General features: G+C 44.7%; 1 protein-coding gene across 2 annotated transcripts in view; it reads right to left on the bottom strand.

The window, feature by feature from the left end:
• The window catches only part of ACOXL (acyl-CoA oxidase like), a 339,747-nt gene that overhangs the window by 2,104 nt on the left and 319,362 nt on the right, over positions 1 to 18,281 (bottom strand). The window lies entirely within an intron of this gene.

Below are 18,281 nucleotides of genomic sequence, written 5' to 3' on the forward strand. Positions count from 1 at the left end.
GTGCACCTCCCACCCCCGCTGCTGTGCAGGAAATATACCTGCGCAGGAAATATAACACAAAGGAACCCCACTGACACCCTTGTGTCCTGACAAAAGTTGGAAGGCACAGATAAGCTTTTCCTGCAGAAGAGAAAGGGAAATGCAGGCCAGTGATTTTGAAGGAGCTGCACTGAGTGTATTTTTATTTCATTTCCCATGGTTTAGGTGCCAGGAAAAAAAAAAAAAAAAGCTCTTAAACATAATAGATTGTTTTCCTAAACCTTGACAAGGGCAGGGCAGAAGAACTACTTTCCTTTCCCACTTACTAGCTACACAATTTACTCCTCCATTTTTCAAGTTTTCAGCCAGCCATAAATTTCTTTCGCTCACTAAATTACAGTTAGCCCCCAGGTTTTTATGGTTTATTTTTATGGTTTTTAAAACATCACTTACACCAACCCCACCTTTGCCCTCATGGTGGCGGTCATCGCTGAGTTACACTAATGCTGTTAAGACAACAGTTCTTTGCAACAGTTCAAAATGCCACTTTAGGTGTTCAGAGACAATGAGAGTGGGCTCCCCAAGGGGGGATGGGGAGTAGGTGGGGAAAGAACATCAATTTTAATAGTCTAACAATCCATCTTCCCTTAAAATTTGCTCTATTACATCAGTATTTTCTAATGAAAACCTTCATTCTTTACACACTGTGGTTAAGCATCATCAAATCAGTACTGAAAAGACTTTGATCACATTCACAAGGTGCACTATGATGAACTTTCACTGACCAAGATTTCAAAGTTTGTAATTAATACTCTTGACAAATCCCTGACTAATCTGTCAACTCTGTATCTACCCACACAGTTCAAAACCATGAGATGGTGTGCAAGTCCCTAAAGCTTCCACACATTGTAGTATCATTACTGGAGACAAATTTTCCTTTTGGTTAGCATTATGAAACTCAACCAATTCTGTAGTATATTCTACAATTCTACAAGGGAAAATTCAATTATTCAATTATTCAAATGAGTATTGCATGGAAGAGAATATGGGTTTGGTTTGTCTGTTGCCGATCACAGAATAAGGATCCAGAGGTAGAAATTATAAGAGGCAGATTTCTTTTCTTTCTTTCTTTTTTGGATAGGTGTGGGTATGTGTATGCTTAGTCATGTCCAATTCTTTGCAACCCCATGGACTATAGCCCACCAGGCTTCTCTGTCCATGGGATTCTCCAAGCAAGAATACTGGAGTAGGTTGCCATTTCCTTCTCTAGGGGATCTTCCAGACCCAGGGATGGAACCTGTATTTCCTGCATTACAGGCGAATTCTTAATACTAGCACCACTAAGGAAGCCAAGAAGTGGATTTATTTAGAGAGAAATGCACTCCACAGAGTGTGGGCCATCTCAGAAGGCTAGAGGACTGGGAAATAGGGTGTGGTTAGTTTTTACGGACTAGGTAATTTCATAGGCTAATGAGTGGAAGGGTTATTCCAACTATTACAGGGGAAGGGGGTAGGGATTTCTAGGAATTGGTCTCCCACCCACTTTTTGGTCTTTGATGGTTGGCCTCAGAAGTGTCATGGTGCAGGTGGGTGTGTCATTTAGCTTGTTGATGTATTTCAAAGAACCCGTACTGACGCTTCCCCGATGGCTTAGTGGGTTCTCAATGCAAGAGACACAGGAGACACAGGTTTGATCTCTAGGTTGGGAAGATCCCCTTGAGGAGGAAATGGCAACCCACTCCAGTATTCTTGCCTGAAAAATCCCATGGACAGAGGAGCCTGGCAAGCTACAGTCCATTGAGTCACATAGAATCAGATATGACTTAGCGCCTGAGCACGAACGCAAAATAGCCCTCCTCCTTTCTTTCTCCATTTGTCACAGACTGCAACACAAACCCAAAATGACAAGGGTCCAGATGGAAGGATGAAGCAGCATTCCTGTTTGACTCTGATCCCAGGTAGCCTCCTACCTCTGGGAGGGATGGTAATGATAATGATCATTCTTCCACTTACAAAGTGTGTACTGTAGTCCCCAGCTGTGTCGGGGACATTCTGTGCTCTAGAGTAGAGGTGCATACTGCAGAGACAGGCTCCAACATTGTGGCGCTACAGTGTGGTTTTAGACACTTTTTACAAATACAATTCTTCATATAACGTAAGCAGTAGCTAATATAGCATTGATTAGTACACAGTTACAGCATTTTCTTGGGCTTTCCTGATGGCTCAGTGGTAAATCAGCCCAAGATGCAGGAGACATTGGTTCCATCCCTGGTTTGGGAAGATATCCTGGAGAAGGATATGGCAACCCACTCCAATATTCTTGTCTGGGGAATCCCATGAACAGAGGAGGCTGGCAGGCTATAATCCATGGGGTCACAAAAGAGTCAGACACAATTTAGCAACTAAACAACAGTAACAGCAGCATTTTCTTATTACTGCTGCTGCTGCTGCTAAGTCGCTTCAGTCGTGTCTGACTCTGTGCGACCCCATAGACGGCAGCCCATCAGGCTCCCCCTTCCCTGGGATTCTCCAGGCAAGAACACTGGAGTGGGTTGCCATTCCTTCTCCAATGCATGAAAGTGAAAAGTGAAAGTGAAATCGCTCAGTCGTCTCCAACTCTTAGCAACCCCATGGACTGCAGCCCACCAGGCTCCTCCATCCATGGTATTTTCCAGGCAAGAGTACTGGAGTGGGGTGCCATTGCCTTCTCCAATACTTCTATAAGTATAAAATGATACATATTGTAACCTCTTTTCCCCCACTCTGTCCTGCCAGTGAGCCAATGGTGCTAGACAGAGTACCTCGAGTCCATTCATCTCTTTGTAAAGAGTATTCACCAGTTTTCGGAAAAACATCAATGGAGAAGTGCCCTTAAATATAAGAGAATATGAACAAGTTATAAATTCTTGCAGAAATTTTTTAAAAGGACAGGCCAAAAGCAGGGGAAGTATTGGTCTAAAAATAAGAACATAAAATCTGGGACTTCCTCAGTGGTCCAGTGACCAACTAGATCCCATAAACCACAACTAAGAGTTCAACTGCAACAAAATAAACGTTAAAAAAAAAAAAAGAAAGAAAGAACGGAAGATGCATTGAAGTATCGGGTGAGGAGGATTGGAAATATCTACTTTAAAGAAAGAGGAAGCACTCCATAATGGAGGGACAGTATGTGGATATGTGAATATGTGTATTGGGGGTGGGGTTTATAATGTTGATTTTTGCTTTCCACCCCTGCCTGGTTGCAGTAGGTTAGTTTTTTCTCTCTCTCTGACTCTCCTTGCATTTTTCTCATTCCAGCTGGGAGAGCAGAATGGCCTAGGACGGGCAGTGACTAAGCTTCATAGTCTTCTAAACAAACTTTATTTTCTATGGTGTTGGTATTATCATAGAACAGATGCCCAAGTTTCAAGGTACCCAGCGCACTTACAGTAGCACCCCAGCTCTTCCTGAGACTCTCTGCAGGTTTGCCTGCCTCTTCCCATATCCCCGTCGCTGTTCCCAGCACCAGATGACCTCAAACTGTTCTCTGTTTGTGTAAAGTCCCTTATCCCAACTTGAAATGTCCATTAATTAGCCCATTTCTTGCTTGGGCTCCATGATAGAGCCTTTTCCTCCTTGAGAATAGAGCCCTTAAATCTGGGCTGCCTTGTGACTTGCTTTGACCAATAGAATGTGGAGAAAGTGACGCTGTGTGAGTTTCAGAGCATGGGTTTCAAGAAGGCTTTCAACTTCTACTCTCACTCCACTGGGACCCTGAGACCCCTTGCCGTGCAGAGGCCTGGCCCAGCTTGTCAGAGGATGAGCGGTCACATGGGAGAAGAGCCAGACCCACAGCTAGACACGTGAGCGAGGCCATCTCAGACCCCTCAGTCCTATTAAACTTGGATTGCAGTTATGGTACTGAAGGCTAGCTCAAGAATTATGCTAGAACCCAGGTTGCCTATCCAGAGAATTTCAAAGAATAAACAACTTTTATTTCATGACACTTAAGTTTTAGAGATGTATATTACACAGCAATAGGTAACTGAAACAAAAAATTTAATTCAACTTTCCATCCACTGGGGATCTTCAGCTTCACTTCTACCTTCTTACTTTAGTTATCTGAGGACAATTTTATAATTATACAAAGAGTTGACAGGTGTAGAACTCAAGAGCCTCTTGATGAAGGTGAAAGAGGATATTGAAAAAAGCTGGCTTAAAACAACATTCAAAAAATTAAGATCATGGCATCCAGCCCCATCACTTCATGGCAAATAGAAGGGGAAAAAGGGGAAAGAGTGACAGATTTTATTTTCTTGGGCTCCAGAAATCAATGTGGACAGTGTCTGTAGCCATGAAATTAAAAGATGCTTTCTCCTTGGAAAGAAAGCTAAGACAAATCTAGACATTGTATTAAAAGCAGAGACATCACTTTACCGATGGAGAAGGCAATGGCACCCCACTCCAGCACTCTTGCCTGGAAAATCCCATGGACGGAGGAGCCTGGTGGGCCGCAGTCCATGGGGTCGCTAAGAGTCGGACAAGACTCAGCGACTTTACTTTCACTTTTCACTTTCATGCATTGGAGAAGGAAATGGCAATCCACTCCTGGAGAATCCCAGGGACGGGGGAGCCTCGTGGGCTGCCGTCTGTGGGGTCGCACAGAGTCGGACACGACTGAAGCGACTTAGCAGCAGCAGCACTTTACCGACAAAGGTCCATATAGTTAAGCTATGGATTTTCCAGTAGTCATGTACAGATGTAAGAGTTGAACCATAAAGAAGGTGCTTTTGAACTGTGGTGTTGGAGAAGACTCTTGAGAGTCCCTTGGACAGCAAGGAGATCAAACCAGTCAATCCTAAAGGAAATCAACCCTGAATATTCATTAGAAGGACTGATGCTGAAGCTGAAGCTCCAATACTTTGGCCACCTGATGTGAAGAACTGACTCATTTGAAAAGACCCTGATGCTGGGATTGAGGGTAGGAGGAGAAAGGATGACAGAGGATGATATGGTTGGATGGCATCATCAACTCCATCGACATGAGTTTGAGGAAGCTCCAAGAGATAGTGAAGAACAGGGAAGCCTGATGTACTGCAGTCCTTGGGGTTCCAAAGAGTCAGACATGACTTAGTGCATGAACGACAACAGGTGTAGCTGATAGGCTTAACGGAAAGACAGAACATCAGTCCTGAAAGAATAAAACTAAATGAGCATCCAGTGGTAGGGTATGTGGGGGAGAATTTGAATAGCAGGCTGGAGATCTCACTGCAGGCCACCACCCAGCCCACTTCCCTAGTGCAGTTTAGAAGGCAAATCACCAGGACCTGCCTTAAAACCATCCTCCACTCCTTCAGCTTCTCTGTGAGGGGCTTCTGTTGTTGTTGTTTTAGTCGATAAGTCATGTCCGACTCTTTTGTGACCCCATGGACTGTAGCCCGCCAGGCTCCTCTGTCCATGGGATTTCCCAGGGGATCTTCCCAACCCAGGGATCAAACCTGCGTCTCCTGCATTGGCAGGTGGATTCTGAAACCACTGAGTCACCAGGAAAGCCAAACCTCCAGCAAAAATCCTCAGTACAAGCCAAGTGTCCGGGATGGGGAAAAAAGAAAGTATTTGTAACCAGCGATCCCAAGTCTTGTAACTGCTTAAGTTCTCCTGTGCCATCGGTCAAGGGAAATGGATGGGGCCTGGTCAGGCTGAACCAGAAGCAGCTGGTATGACGGATGGGTGCCTCTTTATCACCTTACTTCAGCAGGAATGTAGGGTTTCCTGACTCCCAGAGCTGTTTTAAACAATGATGGCCCAGGACATTCCCAGGTGGTCTAGTGGTTAAGACCTCACCTTCCAATGCAGGGGGTGCAGGTTCGATCTGTGGTTGGGAAGCTAAGATACCACATGCCTCATGCTCTAAAAAACTAAATACAAAACAGAAGCAATATTGCAACAAATTAAATAAAGACTTTGGCCCACATCAAGAAATCTTCGGGAAAAAAAAATACATTTAAAAAGAACAAAAGAACAAGGATGGCCAGCAGGGGATTATCTCCAAGGCCTGAGTCTGTCTGTTCTAGGATGTGGATGAGAGGATGGAGTGAGGTGATTATGTGACGGCCACAGTGTAAGCTGCAAAAGGCAGGAAAGCAGGAACTTGTCAACTGTTTATCCCCAAAATGCCATCATCAAGGCCTCTAAAGGCTTCTAAGGAACTCCTATTCGGGAAGTTTCAACGCAAACCTGTCCATTTACACATAAAGTCAGGGGCTGACCTGACAGGATGTGAAATCAGGCGTGGGTACCTGGACGCACTTGCCACTTCTATCCAGTTGGACTGCTCTTTATTCTCTGATGCTCAATATTTCTCACTTAAAACCGTTTTAAAGAGCACTCTCCTTAAAGAAGAGGGTCTAAACATCAACACATTGGCCTTTCATCCAAGGCATTGCTGGACTCCACCTGGGAGGTGATGGCAGCTAGACAGAGACAAATGGGAACAGGCACAGAGACACCTTCTCTTACGAGTCCCCTCTGTGAGATGTGCGAAACCTTCATCCTGATGGGTGTGCGCAGGTGTGTGTGTCTGTGAAACAATATCAGAATGTGTTGCCTCATTTCAGTGAGCCACCTGCTCCAGATGGTTGTTGAAAATGTTAAATAAAACGGGGTGTCAGCGTACGTCCCCCAGACACGCTTCAAACATGTCTCATCAAAGGCAAGGTCGATTCATTTTTGTCTTCTGTCTTCATCACTCATGGAAAGCCATCCAGGCTTTCTCTGCTCTGTTCATTTTTATCCTGGAATCTGGCATGAGAACTCCCTGTACTCTCCTCGGTAGCCCCTTTAATTCAGACTTTCATTATGTTCTCTAGATTTTTGCAGGGCTAGTGGCTCAGATGGTAAAGAATCTGCCTGCAATGCAGGAGACCCAGGTTCGATCCCTGAGTTGGGAAGATCCCATGGAGAAAGGAATGGCAACCCACTCCCATATTCTTGCCTGGGGAATCCCATGGACAGAGGAGCCTGGCTGGCTAGAGTCCATGGGGTCGCAAAGAATGAGACATGACTGAGCAAGTAACACACATAGATTCTTGCTGCCCAAAGTTACCTTCCTTGAGTATCTTTTAAAACACTTTTACTTTTGGCTGTGCTGGGTCTCCGTTGCTGCAGGGGCTTTTCTCTAGTTGTAGCAAGCAGGGACTGCTCTCTAGTTGCAGTGCGCGGGCTTCTCGTTGCTTCTCTTGCTGTGGAACACGGGCTCTAGGGCGCGTGGGCTCAGTAGTTGAAGCACAAGGGCTTAGTTGCTCTGCGTCATGTGGGATATTTTGGATTGGGGACTGAACCCATGTCTCCTGCACTGACAGGCTGATTCTTTACCACTGAGCCACCAGGGAAGTCCTGAGTACTCTTTTTTTTTTTTTCCCTGATCATTCTTCTTCCCCAAAGCCTGGAATCACCCACCTGCTTCTCAGGTTAAGGGAAAATGACCGACTGTGAACTTGAATCCTTTAGCAGTACTCAGTATATTGAGTTCCCATAACTATGATAGTTTCATCATGCACTATCCATGCACAATCTGCATTTTCTACTTGCAACAAGGAAACTTATCCTGCTTCCACCAGATGCTCTTCACTCTCGGGAACTGGACCACATTCCCATGCTCCCTCACTGGCACAGCACAGTGTGACCGGCTCTCTTCCAGGTTTTGTACTTCAAGTCTTGCTGCTTCTGTAAAGCCATCCTCAAATACTTGCCATGTTAGTCGAAACAACCTGGACAGGTCATTTCATTTTGCCAACCCTCAGTTTCTGCATCTGTAGAAAGGGAATATTATCCGTCTCTCTCAGGGTTTTGTAAGGATTAAGCAATAAACATGTAAATATTTATATTATATCATAATAAAGCATTTAGCATTACTGGTTTTGTCACATAGAAGATACTAGCTAGATAATGATCCCCTCCATCTGCTTTTCCATCACTTTCAATTTTCCTGAACACCTAGTTCTTAGCTGTATATCTAGGTATGACTATTATATATATATATGACTGTTGTATATATATATTCAGTTCACAATTTTCATTTGCTCTTCTTTACAACTTTGATTTCTTTGCTGCATTTTATGATGGCTGCTTTAAAATCATCAAATAATTCTAACATCTCTGTCATCTCAGTGTTGGTATCTATCAACTATCTTCAAGGTCTTCCTTATTCTTGGTCTGATGACTGATTTTCAACTGAGACTTGGACGTTCTGGGGCATGACGTTGGGAGAAGCTGGTTCGTATTTTAATCTCTGGTTGGAACTGGTCTCGTCTGACGGCGGTTTGGTAGTGTCAGGCAGCAAAAGGTCATTATCTTTCTGGATGTTATCAGACTCTTCTTCCAGAACTCACTCTTGGGTCAGTAACAAGATGTCAGGGCACAGGAGAAGCGCACAGCTGCTCTCGGCAGGCGATACGGCATCGTTTAGGCTTCTGCTCTACTTGTCGAGGCCAAGCGACGGTGGCGTGGCTGCCCGTTGTGCTCTGAGACCCCCTCTGATTTGGACTACTGGGAAGACTGTGGCCACGACCAGGGGGAGTTCCACCCATCGCCTTCAGAATGGCCCCTCTCCACGCCGAAGCTGACCTCAAGGAAAGGACAGCCTGCTTTACAGAAGGATAGCAAACCCACTGGAAACAGATCCATCTTATTTTTAAACTGTATTTTATTTTTCAGTTTATTTTTATTTATTTGGTAAAAACAGGGCTTCCCAGGTGGTGCTAGTTGTAAGTTTATATGGGCATCTGACCCCCTGTGGCCTAGGAAGTCAGGAGCGATGGGTTGGCAGAGAATTCTCTTATGAAAGTACACCAGGCAGCCAAAGTATACAACAAGACTCCACCACTCTCTCAACCTGTGACCATGAGCAAATAACCTTTCCTGACCTGTTACTTCACATGTGAAATGACATCATGTGTGTGTCCTAAAGCTGATTTGCAAGAGTGTCCTTCTTGGTACCAGTCACTATAGCTGGTAAAAGCACAGAAATGGGAACTTCGAACCTTACCAAACCAAACCACAAATATACTTGCTATAATATAACCATTACACATAGTTTTCAAAAGGAATGTCTAAGTAGCCAGCCTTTATCTTCCAAGGCATTCTTAGATATTGATGGGCTATTTGTGTAATTTTCTGCCCCCATTTTTTCCCGTTGACTTGATTTTAGATTAACTAGAAAATGAATCAGACATTTTCAAAGAAGGGGAACCTTAAAACAATCAACAACTATTTTTAATCTAAAAGATAGGATAAGGAATAAGGTTGAAGCGATTGGTGAGATGAGGTTTCCCTATGCGGCTGTCATTCATGGTCTTGGCTGCTGCTCTGACATATAACTGAGATTCTGCCAGGAGTCTCCAGCCACCTGTGTCTGCCTTTAGCCTCCTCTGCTATTCCATGCTTGCACTGCGCAATCCTAGCCCCAGTGGACAAGGCATGGATCGTACCCCCAGCCTTTGCCCAGGATTCACCTCTCCCACGTAGCATCTGTGCTTCCCACACGCCATCCTAGATAGCTTAGCGTGCAGATACAGAAGCAGCCACTTGGCTGCCGTGATTTGGCAGCTTTCCTGCATCTCCAGCATCTTTATAACATCATTGTGCAGCGGCTCAGCCGTGTGACCCGGATGTCCTGTGCTCTGCTCCCTGGGACGGCCACTCCCTGAATACCCACCATGCGCCAGGAGACAGACGAGGTCTTTATATTAACGGTCTCCTTCAGTTCTCATGAAAACTCTGTCAGGCACCAATCCATTTTACAAATGAGAAAACCGAGGCTTAAAGAGTTTAGGATGTGGCTCCAAATCATATACCTCATAACTGGGACAACTAGGGTTTTCATCCAGAGCTTTCTGCTTCCACAGCTTCCAGTCTGCCTCCATCTGCCCCCACTTCTCCCATACCTCACGTTTCTAGACCCCAGAGGGGAGAGGGTGTTGCTCTGAGGAAATGCCTCCACTATGGTAGCAGGCACATGACCTGTGCTGCTTCTGTCTAAGTCAGAACCCATGTTCCACATGTGTCACGTGGAAAGCATGGATCTGATCAGCCACACTGGCTCAGATTCCCCACGGGGACCAGGGCAGTAATGGTGACCCCGGGGGCTCTGGGGCTTTGCCACTGAAGGAAGGTGTCGAAGACAGTGAGTTAGTGAGTTAGCCAGCCACCATGACGTGAAAGGGCCAGCCTGACGATCTGGGGGCTCTTCCCAAGAAGGACAATGCTTCAGCTGTCCAGAAAACAAGCCGGCGAGGCTCAGATACAAGAGTCTTCAAGAAATAACAGATTCTAATGGGAGTTCCCTGGTTGTCCAGTGGCTAAAACGCCATGCTCCCAATGCAGGGGGCTTGGGTTCAATCCCTGGTCAGGGAACTAGACTGCACAGGCCACAACTAAGAGTTCACATGCTGCAATTAAAGATCCTCCACATCGCAATGGAGACTGAAGATTCGAGTATGGCAACCAAGACCCGGCATAAACAAACAAACAAACAAACATATATATATATATATATATATATATATATATATAAAAAGAAAAAACAGATTCTCTGAGGGAGGGCCACTTGCTCTGTGGATTCTCTTCTCGCACAGGCCTTCCTGCTTCTCTGGCCCACACCTTAAGCCACCAAACACAGTTCAATCCCTTCAAAGAGCAACAGTGCTCAGACGCTCAGTTGTGTCTGACTCTTTGCGACCCCATGAACTGTAGCCCGCCAGGCTCCTCCGTCCATGGGATTCTCCAGGCAAGAATATTGGAATGGGTTGCCATTTCCTTCTCCAGGGGATCTGCCCAACCCAAGGACTGGACATCTGGCATCTTCTGCATTGGCCGGTGGATTCTTTTCCACTAGCACCGCCTGGGAGGCTCCAGGAGCACATGCTGTGAAGCAACTAAGCCTCTGCACCACAACTGATGAGCCTGTGCTCTAGAGCCACGGCCCAGGAGCTGCAACTTCTGAGCCGAGGGGCCACAACCAATGCAGCTGGCGCACCCGAGAGCCTGTGCTCTGTAATAAGAGAAGCCGCTGCAACGCAGATCCGCACACTGCGATGAAGAGTGGTCCCAGCTCCCTGCAACAACAGAAAGCCCACACCAGCCCAGTGGAAAATAAATTAGAAGAGTTCACTCCCTCTATAGACAAACATTCTCTAAGGAGTCAGGGTGGTAGGCCTGTAACAGCTAATTTGCCACCTGGGCCCCAAATGCCAGGTTGGTGATCAACATAAAGAGAGACATACGTGAAGCCTTTACATGGAGCGTAATTGCACTGTGTGCTGTGCTTCTAGCTCTGTCAACTTACCTAGGAAAGGGGAGCACTGCTCCTGTTTCTAATGACCACTGGCCAGGTCCTCTAGGCGGGACCAGACCTTAGCTTTTCAGTCCCCAGAACATACATTCTCATGGTTGCTGTAGCCAAATTTCATTAGCATGGAATGAAATCCTGTGGTTCCATTAAACACTCATGACTTCAGCTTAACATTTTCCCTAAATCAATGTAAATCATATTTATGCTGATTACTTCTTCATCTGATAAAAATATTCAGCATTGTCTGAAATGTTAGAATCTTAAACCGCCTTCCTTACCAAACAACAACAAAAGTGTCTTTGTTTAGCCCAACTAGAGAGTTTATTTAGATGAGAGACAAATTTACCTTCATAGTGTTCTTCCAGTTGCGATGTTTCTCGACCAGAGTACACAGTTCCATTATTTTCTAAGTGCTATTGACAAAGCCCATTTCAGAGAAGGAGTGGGACTCTGCTGATGTGACGACCTCCTTACCTCTAAAATGTTAACATCAAGTGAGTTTGGCAGAGTATTTATAAATATGATTATTACTGTGTGTTCTTAGAAATAAAAAGCAATTTCTTTATAACTCTGGTATTTTCTACAACCAAGTCTGCTTAATCATCATTACCTAAATCAAGAACGCTGAGACAGAGGTATCAACTTTAACCACTTAATAAGAACTTCTGACATTTATTCACACTGCTACTGATTCATAAGAGGAAAAGTTTAAAAAGAAGACAAGTGCATATAGCCTTCCCTTTAGAATACAGGAAACCATATAAAAGTATTGGCAATGGAATTAAAGTAACCACAAGGCCGCCCTTGGTAGCATTTTCTACAAAGACATTTACATGAAACGAGAAAGAATATTAAATTAGGTGGTTAAAATAAAACTTCACTATTAGCTTCACACGTTTCCATACATGAGATTATGGCATTTAAATCAGCTGACAGTTCAGCCTTGTAAGTACAGACACAAAGAAATGTGAACATACCCAAGAAAGGATAATTTTCATTCAAACTAATTTTGTTTTTTCAAGAAGCGGAAGCTCCACAAACTGCCGGAACTAAATATACAGCAAGAGTCCAAAGTTATTATGCAGAAATTCTGTGTCCGTGAGTCCTGGAATTTTGGATCTCATCAACCAAATGATTTCAGAAGCAATTTGGGAGGACTTCTAGTTAAGACGTAAAAAGATTCAAGAGAACTTAGCTCTCATGGTAACAACCATAAGTTGAACCCAACATTTAATCAAAGATTTCTGAGACGCTGTTCAACATCCTTCCAACTCAACTGCTGATAAGATCAAAAGACAGTATGGGAATGTGGTGGGGCTTGGGCTAGGCACAGTGACCTTAAAGCAACTTCTGCTCAACTTGACTCTAGGTGGAATCCTAGGGCTCAGTCTCCCACCCTAACCACTAGACAAAGGAAAGGAAATACACAGGAGAACATAAAATCTATTATACGTCATGTCTGGAATATGATGAAAAGGTATAAGATCTGCAAAGAAGCTGGAAAATACAACCCTAAATAGAATTATCAGTACCGTCTTTCTAGATCCCATATACATGCATTAATATACGATATTTGTTTTTCTCTTTCTGACTGATTTCACTCTGTAAAATAGGTTCCATCTCATTATAAATGACTCAAATGTGTTCTTTTTTTATGGCTGAGTAATATTTGCAGGGCCGCAATGGAGACGCAGACATGGAGAACAGACTGTGGACACAGTGGGGGAAGCAGAGGGGGGACGAGTGGAGAGAGTAGCCCTGAAACATATACATTATCATATGCAAAAGAGAAAGGCAGTGGGAATTTGCTCTATGAGTAGGGAGCTCAAACCCAGTGCTCTGTAACAACCTAGAGGGGTGGGATGGAGCGGGAGGTGGGAGGGAAGCTCAAGAGGGAGGGGACATATATGTATACCTATGACTGATTCATCCTGATGTATGGCAGAAAGCGACACAGTATTGTAAAGCAATTATCCTCCAGCTAAAATAAATTAAGACGTATATAAAATTATATATATATATATATAAAACCCCAAATCCAGAGAAAGCACAATTGGTAAAAGCAGACCAGTTATTAGAATTAGCAAATTGTTTTGTAAACAGTTATCATACGTACTTGGGCTTCTCAGATGGCACTAGCAGTATAGAACCTACTCACCTGCCAATGCAGGAAACGTAAGAAGCGTGGATTTGATCCCTGGGTCGGTAAGATCCCCTGGAGTATGAAATGACAACCCACTCCAGTATCCTTGCCTGGGAAATCCCTGGACAGAGCAGCCTGGTGGGCTACAGTCCATGGAGTCACAAAAGAGTCGGACATGACTGAGCAAGTAAACACCACCAACCAGTTCCTACTGGATTATCACAAAACAAACACACTCATGTAGCCATACCTAGATTAAGGAAGAGAAAACTATACTCCAAGAGGCCCTGCCTAAAGTCACCCCAACTCGAGCTGCCTGTGGTTTCTCACACTGTCTCAGCAGCAGCCAGTGTGGTGAGCAGAATTAATACCTGGCAGTCTGAGGCATTAATCTGTGATGTGAATGACCAGCTGTCCAGGGAAGGAGGAGCCTGAGGGATTTCAGTGTTCTGTAGACCGACGGGTGCTAACAAGTGAGTCCTGTCCCATCTCTGTCCATCAAAATGGGGACATCCCTATTAGCTGGCTTTGTGTGGTTTACTGAGTACCAAGGGCTTTGACTTATCCAGAGGAAGGAAGAAGTAGAACAAGACCCAGCAGTATCTAGTCTCTAAAATTAAAGGAAAAGGGCAATTTCCCATCAAAGAAAGAAAAATTACACATGTTATTTTTCTAGAAGTATTGATTTCTAGCTAGACTATTAATTTCCACCAAAGTGGATACACTGGGCATTTCTATTTCCAGGTCAGTAATTCATTTAAATTTTGTTATTATGAAATCATAATAAAACCCACCTTGTCCTTAACTGTGACTCGGGTCTGCCCCATCTGCTTGACTCAATTGAATTCTACCTTCTGGAAGGTCTTTTTAAAATGTAACACAGCTACTCTTAGGAACAGAGCTCACCAATAGGAAACTCTCACTGTGCATGCAGGAGTGAGGGGATGATCTCAAAGACTCACGGAGAAGGACACTCCAATTAGCCAGTACTTCAGGCATCTCTCCAAGGAGCCCAGGATAATGCAACTGCCAGAAAAACTCAGAGGCTGGAGCTCAGCAAAACAAGTTACTCTCTCCTGTGGTTATACCAAGTCATCCTTCAGTGAGTGAAACAGAATGAGCATGGCTCACCCAGATATACAAAGCAGTACTGTGAGGCATAGCACGAGGGTCAACCAGATGGCTGCCACGCAGAACCCAGGTTGCAGAGGTGGTGACCTCAGGGTCTGTTTTACTGGCCAAACTGAAGAAATACATCCCACTTGTATTTTCTTAACCTCTGTTGAATGGCCTGCATTGATAGATTCGACAGTGTATTTTATGCCGCTGAAGAGGTAAAGGGAGGGGAAAGGAAAAGAGAGTTTTCTCCTTGTCTTAGTACACTCTGTGAAGACTGATATGTTTTTTATCTGTTTAGTTTGAGAGTTTTGGGCTCTGGAAATAGAGGCTAGACCAGGATACATCAATATTTTGAAACTTGTCATCTCCTGGAGGTGAATCAGTGGTCTTACAGTGGTAAAAGGGAAGTTAAAGCCAGTTCTGGGGGTATTTTCAAACCAAATTAGATTTTTAAATTGATGCAACTGCATTCCCTGTAAAACCACTCCATTGTGATATCATTTCAGTGACACCCTGGCTTCTTGACCAAGGATCCACCATCAGGAGCCGTCCCTCCCCACTCTGATGGAATGGGTATTTGTGGCTTCTCTTCATACCAGCTTCTCCACTCAGCCTGGAGGACACAGCCAAGTGTTCTCAAAACCTCATCACTGACTTGTAGCCAAGTCAGATAGACCTTACTAGGTGGGTGGAATGGGGATGGGGGAACCAGAGATCTTTTCCCAAGTCCCTTACAAAAAAAAAACACAAAAAACAGAGAGAGAGAGTCTGTAGGTAGTAGGTGAAGCCAAGGGACAGAGAAAGTCTTCCTCCCTTTCCCAATCCAATGAATGTTTGCAATACCCTTTGCCTAAAATCTCAGTTCATGTTGCATTTGGTTCCAATATGTGAACATCTGTTAAGCTGCCTTGATCCAGGTGTTTGGAGATACAGAAATAGAAGGATAGGAAATCTGCACAGCCATTTAAAAAAGAAACAGTTAATGCAGCATGGAAGACAGCCAACACTGTTCATAGGAAGAGAAGGGCACATGCACCATTTCTAAGCCTCAGGGGTATGAGCACAGGGTACCTGTTCTTGAAGTAAAAATTTTGGGAGAAGGGTTCAGTTCAGTTCAGTCACTCAGTTGTGTCCAACTCTTTGCAACCCCATAAACTGCAGCACGCCAGGCCTCCCTGTCCATCACCAACTCCCGGAGTTCACTCAGATTCACATCCATCGAGTCAGTGATGCCATCCAGACACCTCATCCTCTCTTGTCCCCTTCTCCTCCTGCTCCCAGTCCCTCCCAGCATCAGAGTCTTTTCCAATGAGTCAACTCTTCACATGAGGTGGCCAAAGTACTGGAGTTTCAGCTTTAGCATCATTCCTTCCAAAGAAATCCCAGGGCTGATCTCCTTCAGAATGGACTGGTTGGATCTCCTTGCAGTCCAAGGGACTCTTAAGAGTCTTCTCCAACACCACAGTTCAAAAGCATCATTCTTCGGTGCTCAGCCTTCTTCACAATCCAACTCTCACATCCATACATGACCACAGGAAAAACCATAGCCTTGACTAGATGGACCTTTGTTGGCAAAGTAATGTCTCTGCTTTTCAATATGCTATCTAGGTTGGTCATAACTTTTCTTCCAAGGAGTAAGCGTCGTTTAATTTCATGGCTGCAGTCACCATCTGGAAGGGTTAATATCCCAATACTATCTTTCCATCTTGGAACTCTCCTCCAAAGTTTTCTTCCTGTTTTGTTTCTTTCACTCCAAGTCTTTATGGCACAGGGCAATGACTGCATTTATATCTTGCACATAGTTCGAAATAGTAAATAAGGATCATCCACCCTCTAAATTTGAAGGAGCCAAGTGTCGTCCTAGTTTGGGGTTTGGTATCTGCCACTCTGCACATTCTTACTCCAAACCCATTTCCTAAGAATAAATTGATGTGTTAGTGGCTTCATGAACTCAGAGCTACTTCATCAACTCAGAGCTACTTGAATCTGTCAGTCAACACGCTTGAATGTTTTTCCTCCTTAATGATTCAACTGGGAAGCCCAGTAAAGAACTGGCCTACCAATGCAGGAGCCTGGGGATATGTGGGTTTGATTCCTGGGTTGGGAAGATCCCATGGCAATCTTCCCAACCCACTCCAATATTCTTGCCTGGGACAATGCCATGGATAGAGAAGCCTGGCAGGCTATAGTCCAGGGGTCACAAAGAGTTGGACGTGACTGAAGTGACTGAACACGTGTGCATGCAACTATTTGATCGACTAAACTGAGCCTAAGACCCAAATCTTAATGGTTGTTTTAGCCTTCAGCAAATATAGCAGAAGAGCCAAGATCACTTTCCATCAACCGGCTCCCCCTGCCTCCCTTGCTGTGGTTGAGTCTCCCAGCAGTTCTCATTCCAGGAGGAAAAGAAAGATTCCTTTTACTGGGGTAGACTAAGGCTGTTAAGTGCTGGGTCCACCCCTGTGTCACTTGCTGTTGAGGGTATAAAACATGACTTGGGCTGGTGCTGGTGAATCTGGGTTTCACCCTAACACACCAAAATGCAAACGATCGGTCTAGAGGCATGAGAGAAGGACTCAGGTGGGAAGAGGGGCCACTCACACACTGCTCTAACAGAAACAGGGCACTCAGGAAGCAAATGGTTGGGCAGGACTCAAGCCGGCCATCAAGGCAACATCTGGGTGGGCAGGACTCAAGCCGGCCGTCAAGGCAACATCTGGGTAAAGGCGTAACAGCTGTGGGTACCGTGTGAGCAAATGTTGTGGAGATGTCATGACTGCTTGGCTGTGGTCATGATTAGTATTTATTTTCTCTCTTCCTGAATGAGTTTTGGGTTTTTAACTGGGCTCCCCTTACAGGCAGCCTCCTGTGCCCTCTGGGAGGTGGAGAGGAGTGCCCCTCCTCGTTGCTGTGCTCAGTTACACAGCCCCCCCTCACTTCCCTGAAGGCCCCTTAAAACCCCCATTCTCACACGGTTCCATGATCTGGGCTCAGGGCAGGAAGCAGAACCTGATTCAACATTTTTTCTAAGTATTATTTTCACTATGTTGAATAGGGTCTTTTTTGATCTGCAAGCCACAGCTGGGCTGTGGTTCTCTCGACCCACATAGACTGAAAAGCTTCCTCCCACGAGGATTTCCGAGTGAGAGCTGACCACACGTCCATGTACATGCTTCTCTGAACATCAGCAAGAGCCACTGTTTCCAAACCGGTGGGCTTGGACAGAGCAAGACTGCTGTGCCTGAGAGTTTAGGGAGAAAACACTCCAAAGAGAAAAACGAACCAGCTCGAAAACTTAGTTTCCTTTAAGGGCTGGTGTAAAATAAGGTGGAGGGCTCAAAGCCAAATATTCCTTTCCATTAAAATACATCATTTTACAGAGTGAAGGAAGTCAGAAAGAGAAAAATAAATATTGCATATTAATGCATATATATGGAATCACTGCAGATGGTGACTGTAGCCAATGAATTAAGATGCTTACTCCTTGGAAGAAAAGTTATGACCAACCTAGATAGCATATTGAAAAGCAGAAACATTACTTTGCCAACAAATGTCTGTCTAGTCAAGGCCATGGTTTTTCCTGTGGTTATATATGGATGTGAGAGTTGGACTGTGAAGAAAGCTGAGCGCCAAAGAATTGATGCTTTTGAACTGTGGTGTTGGAGAAGACTCTTAAGAGTCCCTTGGACTGCAAGGAGATCCAACCAGTCC

The sequence above is a fragment of the Bos taurus genome, chromosome 11 (assembly GCF_002263795.3).
Source record: "Bos taurus isolate L1 Dominette 01449 registration number 42190680 breed Hereford chromosome 11, ARS-UCD2.0, whole genome shotgun sequence".
Lineage (NCBI taxonomy): Eukaryota > Metazoa > Chordata > Mammalia > Artiodactyla > Bovidae > Bos > Bos taurus.